Source organism: Terrapene carolina, unplaced genomic scaffold, assembly GCF_002925995.2.
Source record: "Terrapene carolina triunguis isolate 2854851 unplaced genomic scaffold, T_m_triunguis-2.0 Scaffold404, whole genome shotgun sequence".
Taxonomy (NCBI): domain Eukaryota; kingdom Metazoa; phylum Chordata; order Testudines; family Emydidae; genus Terrapene; species Terrapene triunguis.
The window spans coordinates 68,561-86,627 of record NW_020664755.1 but is presented as its reverse complement, the minus strand read 5'-3'; the positions used below and the strand labels follow the sequence as shown (position 1 = coordinate 86,627).

Here is an 18,067-nt window from a genome sequence, read left to right as displayed (position 1 = left end):
ACACGAATGGGGTGTGATTGCAGCAAGGCTTGGACAATCCGCTGGGCTGGAGCTGAGCTAGGGAGAAGAGCGAATGGGCTCATCTCGGACCTCCACCCCCAAACTAGCGAGCTCCCGCCCCCATATAAACACAGCCAGGTCTCCGTCACCAGCCCCTTCCCAGTTCCAATTTCCAAGCCAGCCCCCCCCCCAGCCCAGCTCTTCCATGAGCCACTCCCAGGGTTTATGCAACTAGTACAGTGGTGTGCCAGCTCGAAGCCCAGAGTGCAAAATCAAGAGCCAGCTCCAAACCCCGGTGCCATGGAGGGGTGTGTGCATGCCGCTAAAAGCACACCTGCAGAGCAGCCCGGCCAGGGAGATCCATGGCTCAAGTGACCCCTCCCCAGTCTCCCGAACAGCAAGAGGGGAGCCTGGGGGAACTCCAGTCCAGATAAACAGAGCTGGAATTCTACCGAGGCCTCGAGGAGTGAGTCACTCCTGTTCAGAGCCAGAGAGCTGCATTGTTTGAGCTAATCAGCTCAGCAAACCCGTGGTTGGTTTCTGGACTGTCTGCCCCGGCCCTGAGACGCGAGCCAGCCTGCTGCAACAAACGCCCGGTTTGACAAACAGCAGCCGGACGGCGTGGGGAGATCACTCAGCGAGTCGCACGGAGCCGGGAATGGGGGTCTCAGCCCGGCACCTTATCACAGCAGCGCCTACCCGAGAGCAGGGGCCTATTGAGCCAGGTGCTGTCTGTACCCCTAGCTCTCTGGGGCAGATTGTCTCCTGCTTACAGTCTAAGTTGACAAAGTTCAGTGATGAGAGCAGGGAGGTCGGCAGTCAGGACTCCTGGGTTCCATTCCCAGCTCTGGGAGACAAGTGGGATCTAGTGGGGTCGAGCAACCGGGTCTGGGAATCGGCACTTCTGGGAGGGCAGCAGGAGGCAGCGGGTAGAGAACACAAGAAGGCAAAGAGGTTACACGACTTGCCCCCGGCCGTGCTGCGTGTCGGCGTCCAGATGCTCCGCTGTGAGAGGGATAAGCTAGAGGACGAGCGTAGCGGTAACCCTCTGCTGCTCTCGAGTTTCAGCGCCCCGTATTTATACACACTTTCCAGCCAAGGACACAGAGTGCAAGTACAAACGAACTCAAAGCTGGGAGGGGGAAATGGTCGAGTGTCATTTTAATGATGCTGAAACGGGGGGGGGACGCAGAAGAGAAGTGACTTGCCTAAGGTCACCCAGCAGGTTAGTTGCGGAGCCACGAATAGAACCCAGGAGTCCTGACACCCAGCCCCCTCCCCCAACCTACCAGACCTCACTACCTTCCCAGAGCCAGGAATAGGTCCGGGAGTCCTGACTCCCACCAGCCCCACCACTAGACCCCACTCCCCTCCCAGAGGTGGGGGGCACAACGCAGGCATCCTGACGCCTGAGCACAGGACTATCTTCTCCACCTCCGCAGCAGGGCGCCAACGAGCCGCAATCTCCGGCCGGCTCGCGAGTCTAAGCGGCGGGTTCCACGCCAGCTGTCGTCCTTCCCTCGCCTTGCTTGGTTTAAGAGGACCACCCCACCCCCGCCACCCTCCAGGGCCGGGGTGGCCGGTCTCAACTTCCTGCTGTCTCTCTTCCCTGGCCGAGCAGGAATAAACACAGGCAGGAAGTGGAAATACAGTCCAGATGTGGGACCCGCAGAAATGCCTGCTGCATCCTGGTTCTTTTCTCTGTGATTGCCCCCACTCCCTCCCTCCCCGCAGGGCTGGGTAGGGTGAGGCTTGCTAAGGGCTCAGAGGCAGGAAGGCTTGGACTGGGGCGAGAGCACCCTGGCAGGAGGGGTGGAAGAGAGAGATGCAGAATTGTCCTGTCTCCCACCCCCTCCCCAATGATGCTTGGAGAGGAAATTCGGCCCCCAGGCCACACTGATTAGAAACAGGATTTATAATCATCCGTCTCAACTCCGGGGCGAGGGTGGGTGGGGGGGTGGATGACGAGGAGAGACTGATGGGAGTCAGCTGGTACTGAAGGCATGCTCCTGAAGCAGAACCAGGCTGGCTCAGCTGAGAAGGGACCAGATCAGGCCTAGTGGCTAAAACAGGGGACAGGGGAGACTGGGAGTGTCAGCACCAGATCCTTCATGCCCCAGTCAAGTGGGCTTTGTACAAATCTCTTCCCTGCTCTGTGCCTCAGTTTCCCACCCCTCCCCCATCCAGAGGATGAGAGGAGTATCTTCCCTCCTAGGGAAATGAGGAGGTTTGCTGTCCAGGGAAGCTCTGGTCTGAAAGCGACAGGGAGACACACACGCTCCATCACTGCGAGGTGCTGAAACAAGACCAAGTATTCAAACAGTCTCGCTCTTCCTGCCCCTGCTCAGAGTGGCCTGGTGGTTAAAGCAGCGGGCTGGATCTCAGGAGATCTGGGTTCAGCTCTTGGCTCCGAACGCCACCATGGGCAAGTCACTGCCTCACTCTGTTCCTCAGTTTCCCCACTGTAAAAGAGGGATGATCCTTCCTGCTCTCTGGGGCAGGGACGGTCACTTGCTCGATGTACGTACAGCACCCAGCACACTGGGGTGAAATTATCCTGGGTCAGATAAGATCATCATAATGGTCCCTTGTAGCCTGAAAATCCACTCGTCTCAGTTGAGGTCTCCGGGTGCTATGAATACGGCACCGGCCCGGGCCCTGGGAGATGTCGGTTTAATTCCTAGCTCTCCCCCGCTCTGTGGGACCTCGGGCACACCACTCACTCTGTGCCTCAGTTTCCCCATCGGCAACTATTAGCACTGTCCATTTCCCTACCTTGCCGGCGTGTTGGGTCATGCAACAGTAATGGGGAGAAGCATACAGGAATCTAGCTAGAGGCCCTGATAGTCCTTTCCTTCCGTAACCCCTCTGCTTCTACAGCAAAAACGACTCTTTGCAAACTATGCTGGGACTCCCGCCCAGTTTCTCTCAGCTGCCTGACCTGTTTGTGTCCTAAAAATAGCCCATGACAGAGTCGGCTTCTCCTGGCCACTGCAGAGCGGCGCCTCGTTGACACACACACTTTACTCCTAAAAAACAGGCCCTTGCTCAGCACAAACAGGTGGTGGAGGATGGAACGAAGGCCAAACAATGCTCTGATCTCTCCTGTTTTCCAAGGCGGGAGATCCAGCTGCAGGGCTCTTTAGAGGAAATGCCTGTAGAATGGAAACCTAGGTCTCTGGTCCCACCCCTCCTATGTCCTACGATCTGACCTCCTCCCACCTGATGTGGCTGGGAACCAGAACCCTGAGCGCAGACAAACACACTAGCAGAGGCACAAATGTATCAAGATAATTTATTCCCATGGCTGGGGCCCAATTCTGCCACTGTTCCACCCACCCACCCCTCCACGCACAGCGGAGCCGTACCAGATCAGACGTCCTTGGAGTTAATAAGGACGGCTTTGTGATTCAGGCTTGAGCCTGGGAAGCAGGACTCCTGGGTTCTCTTCCCAGCTTTTTTCTTTTTTTGGGGGGGTGGGGTGGGAGAAGAGCATGCGGGGGTCTAGTGGATTAGAACATGTGGAAGGGGCGGACAGAACTCCTGGGTTCTATCCCTGGCTCCAGGAGCGGAGTGGGGTCTAGTGGTCAGAGCAGGGGGCTGGGAGCCAGGACTCCTGGGTTCTATTCCCAGCTCTGGAAGGGGAGTGGGGCCTGACAGCAAGGTAAGTCAACTGGACCACAAAGATGGGAACAGAATCCAGCAGTCCTGACTCCCAGACCTGCTGCTCTAACCGGCAGGAGTCAAGACTTCTGGGTTCTATATTACACAGGCAAGTCTGCTGAACTGGGAATGTTAAACAAGTCACTTCCATGTTCCGTGCCTCAGTTTCTCCTCCCATCCTTTGTCTATTTAGACTTTGAGCTCTTTGGGGCAGGGACTGTCCCTCACTCGGTGTCTGTGCAGCACCCAGCACCATGGGCCCCTGATCCCAGCTGAGGCCTCCAAGCAACACAGATAACAAATCTCTTCCCCTAGGATCAATTTTAAGGCTCACCCATGGCAAACTGGGGACCCCGCCAGGCTGAGTAAGTGACTGCTTGCACTCCCCTTGACCGGCCCCCCTCCCAAAAACACCCACACCCCAATGCCCTGCACCCAGAGATGTTGCCTCACACGCACAGCACCAAGGACCAATGGTTTCTGCACAGCCCGGGCCCACAAACTCTTACGGGGATTGTTATCTTTCCAGATAAAGCCTTTGTTACACAGCAAAGATCGCTAGGCCTCACAATAGACAGGGCAATTTATCGACAGGGAACACAATGTCTGTCCAGATTAAGTTGAAGCCCAGAGATTAACCGAGGAAAATCGGCAGGGCCATAGCCAGGAGGATGCACAGACTGGGATTTTAGGTACCAATTTAACTTGCACCAGTGCAAACCCCTTAGCGCAGATGTGACTTACAAGACCCGAAGAAGAGCTCTGTGAAGCTCGAAAGCCTCTCTCTTTCACCCCCAGAAGGTGGTCCAATAAAAGATATCACCTCCCCCACCTTGTATCTCCTATCCTGCTACAATCACCAAGGGTCAGGGTGAATTCTCCATCACTGACCATTTTTAAATCAAGCTTGGATATTTTCTAAAAGTTCTGCTCTAGGAATTATTTGGGGAAGGTCGATGGCCTGTGTATTACAGGAGGTCAGACTAGAGGATTCAAAGGCCAGAAGGGACCGTTATGACCTATTAATGTATGACCCACACACCATTCTGCAATTAGGATAACCCACAGCATCGTTTATCTTGGGTGCAAAATGGTGCGTTGGTGTAAATCACGTCTACACTAAGGGGTGGTTGAAATCCCACCATAAACAAGGCCTTACATGAGATCTGGTCTATTTCACAGGAAGGAAGGATGGGTCCAGTGGTTAGAGGCACAACCTAAGACTTGGGGCACCCAGGTTCAGCCCCTGCTCTGCCACGGACTCCCTGTGTGACCTTGGGCATGACCCGTGTGATTTTGGGGCGACACATTGGATATGTCTAGGCTGCAGTCAAGAGATGTCCCTGCAGCATGTGTAGCAATACCCAAGCTTAGGTTTGGCCATGTGACTGGTCCAGAGATAGCCGGTCAAATATTTTAGAGCACCGATTGATTAGAACAGGAAGTCTTACTTTTTTTTTTGGTTAATCTCCAATAGCTTTAGATAGATACTTATTCCTAATTACAAAAGAGTCAATTGAACTATTTTAACTCAGAAAAAGGCAAAACACAGACAGGAATTCTAAAAAAAAAACCCCGTATGCATGTCCCCACCATGTGGGCATTCTTGCTGGAATATCTGACATTGCCTATTATTTGCCAGTCAATCGACCGGTTTGCCAAGCTCACCTGAGCTAGCTTTAAGCATGGGCTCCCTCTTCCCTGAGTCTACATCCAGGAAGATCCCGGGCAGGCTTGCACTTGAGCAGCTAAGCACGTGCTGCCGCAGCTTCACCGCTATTGGTAGCTGAGCGGGATTAAAGCTAGCTCGGGTACATCTATATGGGCCGCAATCAGACCTCCGACCGCAGCGTAGCCACCCCCTTAGCCTGTGGCCTCCGTAATGTGTCAACAACCGCATGTCCCTCCCTCACAAGAGGGTTGTGCAAATAAATACGTTAACAAAGGAGATGATCAGATACCATGCTGATGGGAGCCACAGCTGAGAGACAGAGAGATCCGTGAGACTCACTTTACGGACGCGAGTCTGTGCTCCATCCGGAGGTGAAAGTAAAGCCGGTACGCCGTGCCGGACTGGACTGGCTTCTCCGGCAGTGATTTAAAGGGCCCGGGGCTCCCCGCAGCAGCCAGAGCCTCGGGCCTTTTAAATCGCTGCCGGAGCCCCGGGTAGCGGCGGCAGGGCTCCTGAGGTGATTTAAAGGGCCCGGAGCTCCGCGGCGGCCGGAGCCCCAGGCCCTTTAATTCACCCGAGTCCCGGGCCTCCCAGCCGCCTCTGGAGCTGGTAGCTCCGGAGTGATTTAAAGGCCCTGGGGCTCCCAGCCACAGCCTGGAGCCCCAGGGCCTTTAAATCTTAAAAGGCCCCGCCTCTTCCAGTTGAGGCCACGCCCCTGCTCAGGACTCCGGTGTACCCGTAAGTCTTTTAAGGACTGGTCTACACTGGGGGGAGGGGGGGGAAAATCGATCTAAGATACGCAACTATTCGCGTAGCTGAAGTCGAAGTATCTTAGTTCGACTTACCTGGCCGTCCTCACAGCGGCAAGTCGACCGCCGCGGCTCCCCCGTTGACTCCGCTTACTCCTCCTGCCGAGGTGGAGTATGGGTGTCGATTCGGGGATCGATTTATCGTGTCTAGACGAGACGCGATAAATCGATCCCCGATAGATCGATTACTACCCGCCGATCCGGCGGGTAGTGTAGACGTGGCCTAAGTTACTTTCACCCCTGGCTCCATCAATTCAGCAGTGAGTCTATCCATCCTGATTTCAAAAGCCACCTTTGCCGGATGCTTCAGAGGAAGAAACCCTGGGGTTATTATTTGTCTTACTATGGTGCCTCAAAGCCCCCGGTCATGGAGCAGGACCCCACTGGGCTAGTCACAGAACACAAAGACACTCCCTGCCCCAAAGAGCTTGCAGTCTAAGCAGTGAAGGGACAACTTGCCCCCCAGGGAAAGTTTCCACCTAAGCCCAAGACATTTATGCGCCACAGCAACCTTCCTAGCCCTTCTAAAGCTCCTGATTATTTGTTCCATTCTCATGCATCTGGCTTCCATGAAATCTTGTGGCCGTGAGTTCCACTGGCTAGTTGGGTGGGGAAGAGAGTTGTTTCCTTTCCTGAGAAAATAAGGGAACATGTAGAAACCCTGGGAATCTAGAGAAATCTGAAGTGGGGAAAGACAACCCAGAGCAGGGGTTAGATATAAACATTAGTGCGCCTTTTACTGTGACAAGCCGGAAACGCTAATTTTCAAGCGTTGGTTTTACGATTGTTTGAGAGGGGGAAATTATGGTTTAATTTTGTCCCCACGCAGAAGGGATCAAAGCGCCGCCAGATCCATACTCCTACATACAGAGCTGTAGCTCCGAAATCCATCCTGGTGAGATTTAAGGGGGCCGTTGGCTCCCATCTGCCCCCACCTGGCTGTCCCAGTCCCCCGGGGAAGTGCTAATCAGGGATGATGATAATAATCACATTAGCAGAAAAAACACACAGCACAAGGGATTTTAAAGGAAGCAGGGAAATCCCCCAGCACTTCTGCAGAAAAAGGAACAAGGATTCAATGGGTTTAAATCCTCTGGACGTGGGATTTTTAATCTCAGAGTCAAAGCAATCAACGACCTTGGTATTTTCGCTACTTATTTCTCTCCCCAGCAGTCAAGAACAGTGTCCAAGGGGGTGTCACGGGAGAATGATGCAGCACTAAACTTGATGCTATTTATGCTGCTTCAGACAAAATGCCCCCCTCTCCCTCCCGCAACACCGCAATCTTCCATAGCCCTTTTAATGGCCATTACCCAGAAGGGCAGGAGACCAGACAGCACCTTAAGGCTGCCATTTAAAAAACAAAAACCACACATCAAGGTTAAGCAATGATTAAACCACCAGTAATGAGATTAGGGGCACCGAACACACACATCCTATTTACTGCACCAAAAGCAGCTGTTTAACGGGACAGAGCCGCCTTTGCTGGTACAGGGCAGCGCCCAGGCCAAACCTTTTCCCCAGCTCAAAGCCGGGCAATTAAACAGGTGGCTTTCTCGAGGGTGGGAGCTGGAGGCACAATGGCTACTTGGGTGCTAGAAGTTGTAGCCCCAAAGGCCCTTTTCTGCAATGGGAGCCGGCCACCCGCACAAACACACACAGCGTCAGTGCAAACAGGCAAAGCAGATTTTTGACCTGGAGGAGACTAAAGCAGAAGCAGCAAAGTGCAGTGCTGCAAAGCCAGGTTTAGAACAGCTTACCCTGTCTACCAGCAGCGGGGCCTAGTGGGTATCTTCTGTCACCTCAGGAGACAGGTTCTACTCCGGACTCGGCTACTGACTTGCTGGGTGCCCATGGGCAACTCACTTCCCTTCTGTGCCTCAGTTTCCCCTCCCGCCCTCTATCTGATTGGGAGCTCCTTGGGGGGCAGGGATTGTTTCTGCAGATTCTAGTATGATGGGAGCCTGATTTCAGTTGGGGTCTGTAAGTGTGACTATACTACTATTACTAATCATGTTTCTTACAGTACTGCCTAAGGATCAACTGAGATTAGGGCCCCACTGTGCCAGGCACTGCGCAGACACACAGCAAGAGACGGCCCCTGCCCCAGCTGAGATCAGGGCCCCGTTGTGCCAGGTGCTGTGCAGACACACAGTGAGAGACAATCCCTGCCCCCAAAGAACTGAGAATCTTAATACCAACCCCTTGTTTGGTGCATCTACACGAGGGACTGGACACCGAAGGCTGTAGAAGTGGGGCAAATTCCCATTGCAGATCAGGCCTCCACGGCTCAGGTCTGCTCGAGAATGGGGAGGGTGGGGGGAATTCCCCATGGGCCCCTCCTCACAGCCACGGGTAGGAAAGGACCTTTAACAGGAATGGGGGTTGCATTAGAGAGCCATTTATCTGGCTGGAGGGCGTTTAAAGCCCCTAGCAAAGGAAGGAGGACGGATCAGGCCCAGAAAGCCCCAGCCCCTTTGTGCCCTGACGTATCAGCTCCTCACATCTCCAGAGTTTTGACGGCTTAGATTGGCAACAATTAACTTCCCGCTGTTGTCAGCACTGCAGAGCTGTTCTAGCCGGTGAAACAAGCCGCTATCAAAATACATCCACCCTGCTGCAGGAGAGATGTCAGCCCCACCCCTCCCTAGCATTGATTGCCAAATAGCACATGCCCTGTGGCAGTGAAAAGACTCATGGGGGGGGGGGAGGAGGGGGCATAGAAAGGTTCAGGGCTGCCGGAGGGAGTGAACCTTGGACTGGGGCGGGGGAAGAGAGAGGGGGTCCGTCTGCCCTTGGGGAAGACAGATGGCGCAGGGAAGAGTTGTTTGGTTTCAAGGCAACACAGCCAAGTAGAGAAGATCAGAAGGAGTCAGGACTCCTGGGTTCTTTTCCCAGCCCTGCCACTGACCTTGGGAAAGTCGCATCCTCTCACCAGGCCTGTTTCCCCTCCCTTTTGACTTATCTATTTAGATTGTAAACTAGGCTGCGTCTTCACTAGGAAACTGGCATACTAAACCAGCAAAGCCCTCCCAGTGTGGATGCAGCAATACCAGCCAAGTGTCGCCTGGTACCACTATATTAAATCCACCCTGAGTGAAACAAGCCATGCCAGTTTTGCCGATATAGCTGCATCCACACTTGGGGCTTCTGCTGGCCCAGCTGTCGGTCAGGGATCACACCTCTTCCCTGCCCTGACCTGGCAGAAGCCTGTAGTGTAGACACAGCCTTACCAGGGGTTCTGATCTCCAAGTGCTACAGTAATACAAATCAATAATAATAAAACCAGGCTCTCAGGTATACAACAAGCGACAGGATTTCTTGCTTAAAGGGCTGCCATCCATCTAAAAGCAGAGCCATTTCCATTTGAATTCCACCCTCCTATTGTTACAAGTAACACCCAAGAGTTATTACAGTTTAAAGGTAAAAAATGACACCCTCCACACACACACACACACACACACACACACACATCTACTTGATGCATCTGAGAGTACTTGAATCTGGTCAGTTTCACCCGTTTTCCCCTGCAGCTGTCTTTTACACAGCAACAAGGGGAAGAGAAATTCCTTTAAAAAAAAAAAAGAAGGCAACAAACTGATTGCAAAACCACAGTAAACAGCAGGGAGGAGTTTACAAGCACCTGAAGAGGTGAGGCTTTGGTTAACACTTAACATTGCCTCGATTTCAAGCTGGGGACAGGAATCACCGTGCTGGATAAAATGAACAATCCCCCTCGCTCAGTAGCAGTCTCTGCAGCAGCACCAGATGCTTAGAGGAAGGCGCAAGAAACCCCAGAGTTATTGGGGACCCGAGCAAGAGGTCAGGAAGAGCCTGGCCCTGGGGGTGTCTTTACTGCAGAGTTAACTACTGTGATCAGCACTGGGATCTGAGCAGCCAGCCAGGGTAGCCTAGGCCTGGTGTGAGCAGCCATCCCGCACAACCCTACTGTCATCCCTGCTGCTGGGTCACTAGGACATCTGGAGCACATCTAGGGTGACCAGATGTCCCGATTTTATAGGGACAGTCCTGATTTTGGGGCCTTTTTCTTATATAGGTGCCTATTAGCCCCCACCCACTGTCCCGATTTTTCACACTTGCTGTCTGCTCACCCTAAGCACATCTCAGTATCCTGTGCTGCAGTACGCTCCATGATTCTTCCCCCAGCGAATGGTGGGAGAACCTATCGGTCCTCCTGGGCACACAGGGGAATTGTGGACAGGCACCGCAGGGCAGGACCAGCAGCACTTGCGTGATTTTTAGCCTATGTCCCACTGCACACTGGACGGGTGAAAGGGGTACCACCAGGCAGACCAGCTAGCCTGTGGTGAAAGCACCACCACACTCGGGCAAGATGACTGTGTGTGGATAAGAAAGTGAGGGGGTAACACCCAAGTAAGACCCCAAGTTAACTCTGCAGAGAAGAAGGTATCAGCCATCCTAAGGCAGGGGGATTCATGGCCCTACCTAAACTTTGGGGGTTTCGTTTTTTGTTTTATTATAAGCCAGGATGCGCTCATCCATATAAATGCCTTTTGTAAAACCCTGCTGAGGTTTTAGCTAACAGTGTCTTGTGGCATGAGTTCCACATGCCAGCTGTGTGTAATGGGGGGGGGGACACTTCCTTTTATTGGCTTGAACTCTGCCACCTTTCAAGACATCGCTTAAAAGGGAAGCTCCTAAGTCGTTTAGATCCAACATTTATAACTACTTAAAAAAAATTCACAGCAATTTAGCAGAAATCAATAGTTTCGTGACAGTTTGTGTGCGTTTTGAAGGGGGGGAGGGCTCTTCCCATGCATTGGCTGCAACCAAGCTATCCCAGCAGGCACTGTTAGCCAGGAAGTGAAATAGACTAGAAACAGTAGTGAAACTGACTAACCCAACTTCAATCTTCAAGCTGAGCTCATGTAAACTAGAGCTGTAAGAAACCGGATTTTAAGGAAGAGATTCAGGTTTAATCACCTCTTGTGTCCCTAGCACACTTAGTTTTACAGGTGGGTGGAGAAGATTAAATGACTTGCCTGAGGTCATGCAGCAAGACTATAGCAGAGCTGAGGCCAGAACCCAGGAGTCTGACTCGGAGCACAAAAACCACACATGCCCATAATCCCGACTCCTAGTTTTTCCCCCTCCTCCAACTGCTACAGATTCCTGCTTCCCTTCAGGATTGCCTATTTCACTATACTTATAAAAAGCCAGCCGAGAAGGTTCCTTTACCACTCCCTCCAAATGACTTTCAAGATTTCGGATCAAAGATAAGACAACCAGGCTTCAGAACAGGATTGATCTTGCATGGGGGGGAGACAAACATTGCAACACATTTCTGACTTCAAAAGTTTCCGGGTGGACTTAAAATTCAAAGCCAGGGGGATCATCACGCTAATGCTCAGAGAGAGGTTTGAACTGCTAGGCACAACTTGGGCCGGCCGAGATTTGGAGAAGCCAATGCAAAAAGCAACACAGCACAAAAATAAAAATAAAAATAAAAGTTCCCTGAAAACTGATCCCACTTTGCTGGAAGCGGAGAGCTTGCATTAGCTGCTCTAATTCAGGGATCGGCAAACTTTCAGAAGTGCTGTGCCGAGTCTTCATTTATTCACTCTCATTTAAGGTTTCGCGTGCCAGTCATACATTTGAACGTTTTTAGAAGGTCTCTTTCTCTAAGTCTAGAATATAGAACTAAACTATTGATGTACGAAAAGTAAATAAGGTTTTTAAAATGTTTAAGAAGCTTCATTTAAAAATGAAATTAAAATGCAGAGCCCCCCGGACCAGTGGCCAGGACCCGGGCAGTGTGAGTGCCACTGAAAATCAGCTCGCGTGCCGCCTTCGGCACACATGCCATAGGTTGCCTACCCCTGCTCTGACTGATTGTTCAGATGGCAGCAAACTGAAGTGACCCCACTTCCTCGTCTCATCCCCTCTCACGGCATCATTTGGGGAAAGTAACCTACCTAATAGCATCACCGGGGGAGGGGGGGGCGGTATATTGTGTTGCAATGCTCCCCTGGTGGCTCCATGGGCTTGGACAGACTTTAAAGGGCCAGAGTTTCATTTACAGTAAGGTCCCTTTTACGCCCCTCAGGCAGCCAAACGAAGCCTTAAAGTTGGCGTCAACGTTAAGAGAACTTGGCGTGAGAATCACGTCCCGATTTCTCTTTAGCTTTCAAATCCGGGCTTTGGCCACATCGGGAATGAGCTGTGTCGGTGTTGCCAGGGCAAAACTGCTATTAGCCCAGGGGTGCTGACCCCCACCTTGAAAACCAAGGATTAGTCAGCACTGGCACAAGCCTCAGCATTTGGCTTCTTACCCTGTTCCGAGGCTCTGTAGAAGGTGCAGCTGCATGGGAGGGATCGGTGGCTTCCAGCCAGCTGGACCCCTGGCCAGTAGCGGCTTCACAAGTGGCCTATCTGGCTGAGCTCGTGGAGTATTGTGGGATAGTGGTGGAGGACCAGGCCCATTTGTGTGTGGTAACGTGACCCAGCCCCGCACTGGCACCAGCACACTCCATTGGACAGCCACAGCCTGCAGCACAAACCTCCATGCTATTTTATAGGGCTCACAGGGAAGTTATTCCAGAATGTGGATTTTCAGTGCTCTGGCTATTCCGGAAGAAGAGCGTCCACATGGGGAGTTTATCCAGATTAGCTATTCCCGTCAATTTCATCATGCAGACAAGCCTTTAGGAGCAGATTACAGTAGGACCTAGGAGTTTTAGAGCAGATCAAAGCCCCGCTGTGCCGGGCACCATGCATGCACCTAGTGAGAAAGTTCCTGCCCCAAAGAGCTTCTCAAAGGACACAAAGGAAGGATCCTTATTTTACAGATGGGAAACTGATGCACGGGGCAATTAAATGACTTGCCCAAGGTCACACAGTATGCGGCAGAGCCAGTAATCAAACCCAGGTCTGTCTCATCCCAGCCCAATGACTTAACCACCCTTCTTCCCCACCCACCTCCCCCTGTCCTCACAAGCCCCGTAAGACTGGTACTAACCTCACTCAGCAGGGCTGGCTAGTAGGTTGTGTTTTGATACAATCCCTTCTGGGAAGGCCCCTCCCTGGTGTCAAATGCAACCCACATGCCACACAACACAGAGGCCAAGGACTAGGGCTTAGCCAGGGAAGAGGAAGCCAGCAATGCTATCCATCTGTGAAGTTGCACAACAAACAAGGGACGTTAGGACGCAGCAGTCCAGCACCCGCTAGAGAGGCACCAGAACAGATGCAGCAGCAGGGCTAGCTCCAACTACAGCCCACTCCCTGGGCTGGGACCCTCTGCAGGGATGGGGCCAGTCCCCATGGGCCATTCAAACTCTGCTGAGGCAGGCAACAAGAGACGGTGTTAAATAGGAAAGTGGTGGGGGAGGTTGTATGAAGCACCTGCTGCCTGGGAATGGAACCGATTTGCCCAGTCACAGGGCAGAAGCCCCCCACCCCCCACATAGACTTTGGGGGCACCATGGGGAGTTTTCAGTCTGACCTCTCGCAAAACACAACTTGCAGAGTCCCACCCAGGTGTGGGGCCTAGTGGGTCCAGGTCTCAGGAGCCCTGGATGCTATCAGCTCTGAGACGGGCCTGCTGGGTGACCTCGGACAAGTCATGTCCCTGCCCCGTGCCTCAGTTTCCCCCTCTGTAAAATGAGGATAATGCTGCAGCCCTTCCTTTGTAAAGCACTTTGAGGTCAGCTGATGGGAAGTGCTGTAGACCAGCAAGGGGATATTACTACTCCTCAGTGAAAGCCGCCCCTTCATCCTCATGCACACGGCTAGCTCGCTCCTTAGCAAAGAGACTCTCTCATAAAAGGGAAGCGACAAGAGACCCAACCACGTATCTGTGCTCCTAGGGCACCAGGGACAGTCTCAGGTTACCAGCCACAAGTTACAACAGTAGCTTCCCCATGCACAGCCTGTCCTCCAAACGTTGTCCCCTTCACAAATGACTGGGGGGGGGGGGGAAGGCTTGCATCCTTCACTCCCAGAGACATTGTTTGCCTGCTCCCAGTCACAGCCTCTGATCCACACCCACCGCTTGAGCCTCCAAAGTGTGAGTCAGTCTCCATGGTAACTCGGGCTAAAGGCTTCTCCTGGCAGAAGCCAGATTGAATGGGAAGGGAGCGGGGAGCTCAGTGGGTTCTGCAGACACAGGAGAGACCATGAGACTTGCAAAAAAAAAATGTACCATTTGCACCGAGGAAGCCCCTCCACTGTCACCAGCAAAGGTCTAGGGCAGGGCCCTGGCAAAAGACACACACACACACTTTCAGGGATGAGGGCCACAGAGGCTCCCCAACAGCAGCTGCGAAACTTACCAGTCTTGTTAATTTCGTTACAGCTGCTGTGGGCAGAGGCACCCTCCCTCCCCCGCCCAGAAACCAGCCCTGCACCCAGCACCAGGTCTCCTTGGGCTACAACATTTTTAAATCAAAATCGTCAACTCTGCAAAAGTTGATGGCTCAGGGTCATTCCACCTCCCACCCCCCAAATACTCCTCAAGAAGAATTTCCCACTTACTTACCCACTTGGGAGTGGAATTTCCCCAAATGTATTCACAAAAGTAATAAATAAGAAAAGCAAGTTGGGGGGATTCCTTCAGCAGAGAACTAGGGGGGAGGCGGAGGGAGAGAGGGAGGAGATGCACCATTTCCAAGGGGTGCATCAGTCAAGCGTCACCTTTTCCATTCAGAGCAGGTGAATCGGGTTTCTTAGCACTGGAATGGGTTACCTAGGGAGGTGGTGGAATCTCCTTCCTTAGAGGTTTTTAAGGTCAGGCTCCACGAAGCCCTGGCTGGGATGATTTAGTTGGGGATTGGTCCTGCTTTGAGCAGGGGGTTGGACTAGATGATCTCCTGAGGTCCTTTCCAACCCTGATATTCTATGATTCTATGACCTTCCTCTGAAGCATCTGGTGCTAGCCACCATCAGGACACTAAACTAAATGGATCCCTACCCAGATCTGGGATGGCAATACTTTTGTTAACCCCTTCGCCTTACACTTTGAGGGTGCGAACTTCTATAGAAGATTCCATAATGCCAGGATGGACAGATGCGTGAGAACACCTCACGCCGCAGCTTTCCAAGGAGAGAAACATAACACGCTTGTGAACCCAGACGCAGCGTCGCCAACTTGCAGAGTTTTCTCAAGACTGTCATGATCTCGGAGGCTTTTCTTAAAGCTCCAATTTCTGGAATCAAGAAACTGCATGAGAATAATTTTTATTTTAATGGGGGGGGGGAGGAGAAGGGTTCTAGACCCCAGCTGCAGATAAAAGCTTGGAAATTTGAAGCAAATGCACCCTAAAGGCTCAGAAACCGGCAGACAAATAAAGTGGCCCCAAAAGTTATTTTTAAAAGAGTCTTTTTTTTTGGTTAACCCTCAGAGTTAACAATGCTGCAGATGCATTGTTTGCAAGTGGCATTCCAGGCAGGAGAGTATGGGACAAGGCTTCCTTTGGGAAGAGATGAGAACATTGAGCCTATGTGAGTGTAGGAGGCGGGGGCAGAAAAGCCTGGATTATTACACATTCTTCCACAAGAAGTTCTGGCCAGGCTGTAAACACGGAACATGCTTGATCCCGCTCAACTCATTCGTTGAAATGGGCTCCCTTCTCCTCCTCCCCCACTCAAAGCACAACTAAGAACCCAAACAGAACACAGCAGGCCCTATGTAAACGCTGGACAGAATTGAGCAATGGATTAACAGATCACGCAGCACTTTGCAGATATGAAGCAATTATTACTAGCAGATATAGGTTCCATAGCCTCTTTCAAACAGGGATCAAAGTAATTTTAGGAATTAACCCTCACCATCCCTCTCCCCTCCCCAAGGTATTAGCCCCATATTACAGACAGGGAAACTGAGGCAAAAAGAGGTTAAAGGACTTGCCTTCCCCAAATCATGTGGCAAGTCAAGTGGCAGAGTCAGGAAAAGAACCCAGGAGTCCTGGCTAGCAGCCCTACCATGCTAGCCACTAGAGGCACACACCCTCCCAAAGCTAGGGAGGAAAGCCAGGAGGAGTCCACGCTGCCAGTCCCCTGCCCTAGCCACAACTCTTCCTAGAGCTTACAGTAGACTCCAGGAGTCATAGCTATCCCCTCCCCTGTGCTCACCACTAGGCATGTCACCTCCCAGAGCTGGGCAATAGAACCCAGGAGTCCTGTTCTAACCACTCCCGCACTGCTCAGGCACGCATTATAAAAGAGTCCCCATTTCATATAGGCAGGAGCAAGCCAAGATCTGTACCACAGACAGATAAAAGCAACCAACATCTGGGAGTCTCCATATTCCCCTCGCCCAGGGCAAGCACTCCCAGCCACATCTGCTTTTGCCCAGGCAGGGGTGGGCACTGAGAACTCCTCCCCCCAACCAAAAAGCAACACAGGAGATTTTTTTACTCAAGTGACCCGGCTCAAAGTAGATCTGCCGCCTGTAGAAAAATTTGAGATTAACCAGATTAGAGGCAGATCAACTACTTTCAGGGGCCAAGGGCAGTTTTTCAAATGCTTCCTACCCACCCCCATGGTGTTTGAACAATTTTTATAGTGGGGGCCCTGAAAACAATTGATAGAAACTTCAAGCCAGGGGGTGCTACCGCACCCCTAGTTCCAACACCTCTGCCCCCCCCCCAAGGGAAGCCATGATCCCAAAACAGCAGAGAAACTTCTGGAGCTTAACAACAAAGAGAAAACTACCCAGTAGAGTTACACATGCAAACTCTCAGCCCAAAGGACCATACAGAGAAGAAACTGACACACACACAGGCCGGGGTCAGGAAGAACTCTGCCCGGAGTTAGATTCAAAGTCAACTCTCCACAGAAGCCCCATTACAAACCCATCACAAGGAAGGGGTAAACCAAAAGTGTACCCCCCCCATGCAAAAATGCATAACAACCCCCTCCACACCCCAAATAAAGTGCTTGCAGCAATGTATCGGTGTGAACACTTAAGATCCAGACTAGGTATGTTGCTTTAAAATCATGGGGAGTTTCCATTTTTGTGATCTGGGGGGCACTGACAAAAGGAGTTCATACAGGAGACATGGGGGGGTGGTAAAGTGCACCCCAGCAGCTTGCAACTCCACCATCCCAGAGGATCTAAGGGGGGGGTTGGGTTGGGGGGATAAGTTACATGACATCACATATACACCCCAACCCACATGCCCCATTACAAGGCTAGGGAAATCCATACCCAGGAAGTGTGTCCATCCACTGGGGGAGGAGGGGGGGAACACCCACCCCCACACTGAGTGCTGGATGGAAATAAAGGCTCCCTCCTCCTCCTGCCCCCCCCCCCACCAGGGCTGGGAGAAAGTCAGAGCTAAGCGGGGCCAGGGGAGGGAGAAGCGGCCCCCGTGGAAAGGGGGAGAGGGGAGGTAAGAAGAGGGGTTTGGGGGATGATCACAAGGAAAAGGAAATGGGGCTTAGATGGAGGAGAAAAAACCAGGAGAGAGGGAACAGGCACCCAGGAACAGGGGACGGGACGGAACTGGAGGGAGAGGGAAATAATGGGGAGCCCAAACCGAGGATCCGGGAGAAACCGATCCCAGGGGATCCGGGGGACTGGGCAGCAGGGAGGAAGCCCAGGGGGAATAAAACTGGGGGGCCGCCCAGCCCTAAGGAAGTAGGGGAGAGGGAGGGAATTGGGGCGAGGGGAGCCCAGCCATAGGAGGAGGAGAAGGGGGAAGCCAGCCTGGGGGAAAGGAATGGAGTTGGGGGGCTGCCCCTGGGGGGGGCAATGAAAGAAGGGAGCTGGGGGGCAGTCGCAGGGAAAGGGAGTTGGGGGGCTGGCCCTCCGGGGGAAGGGGAGGGGAGTTGGGGGGCTGGCCAGGGGGAGTTGGGGGGCTACCGCCGGGGGGAGGAAGCAAGGGAAGCTGGGGGGCTGCCCCCGGGGGGGAAGAGGAGTTGGGGGGCTGGCCAGGGG

General features: G+C 52.7%; 1 protein-coding gene across 1 annotated transcript in view; it reads right to left on the bottom strand.

The window, feature by feature from the left end:
- TRIP10 (thyroid hormone receptor interactor 10) overlaps positions 1-18,067 on the bottom strand; it is a 69,220-nt gene that overhangs the window by 50,944 nt on the left and 209 nt on the right. The window lies entirely within an intron of this gene.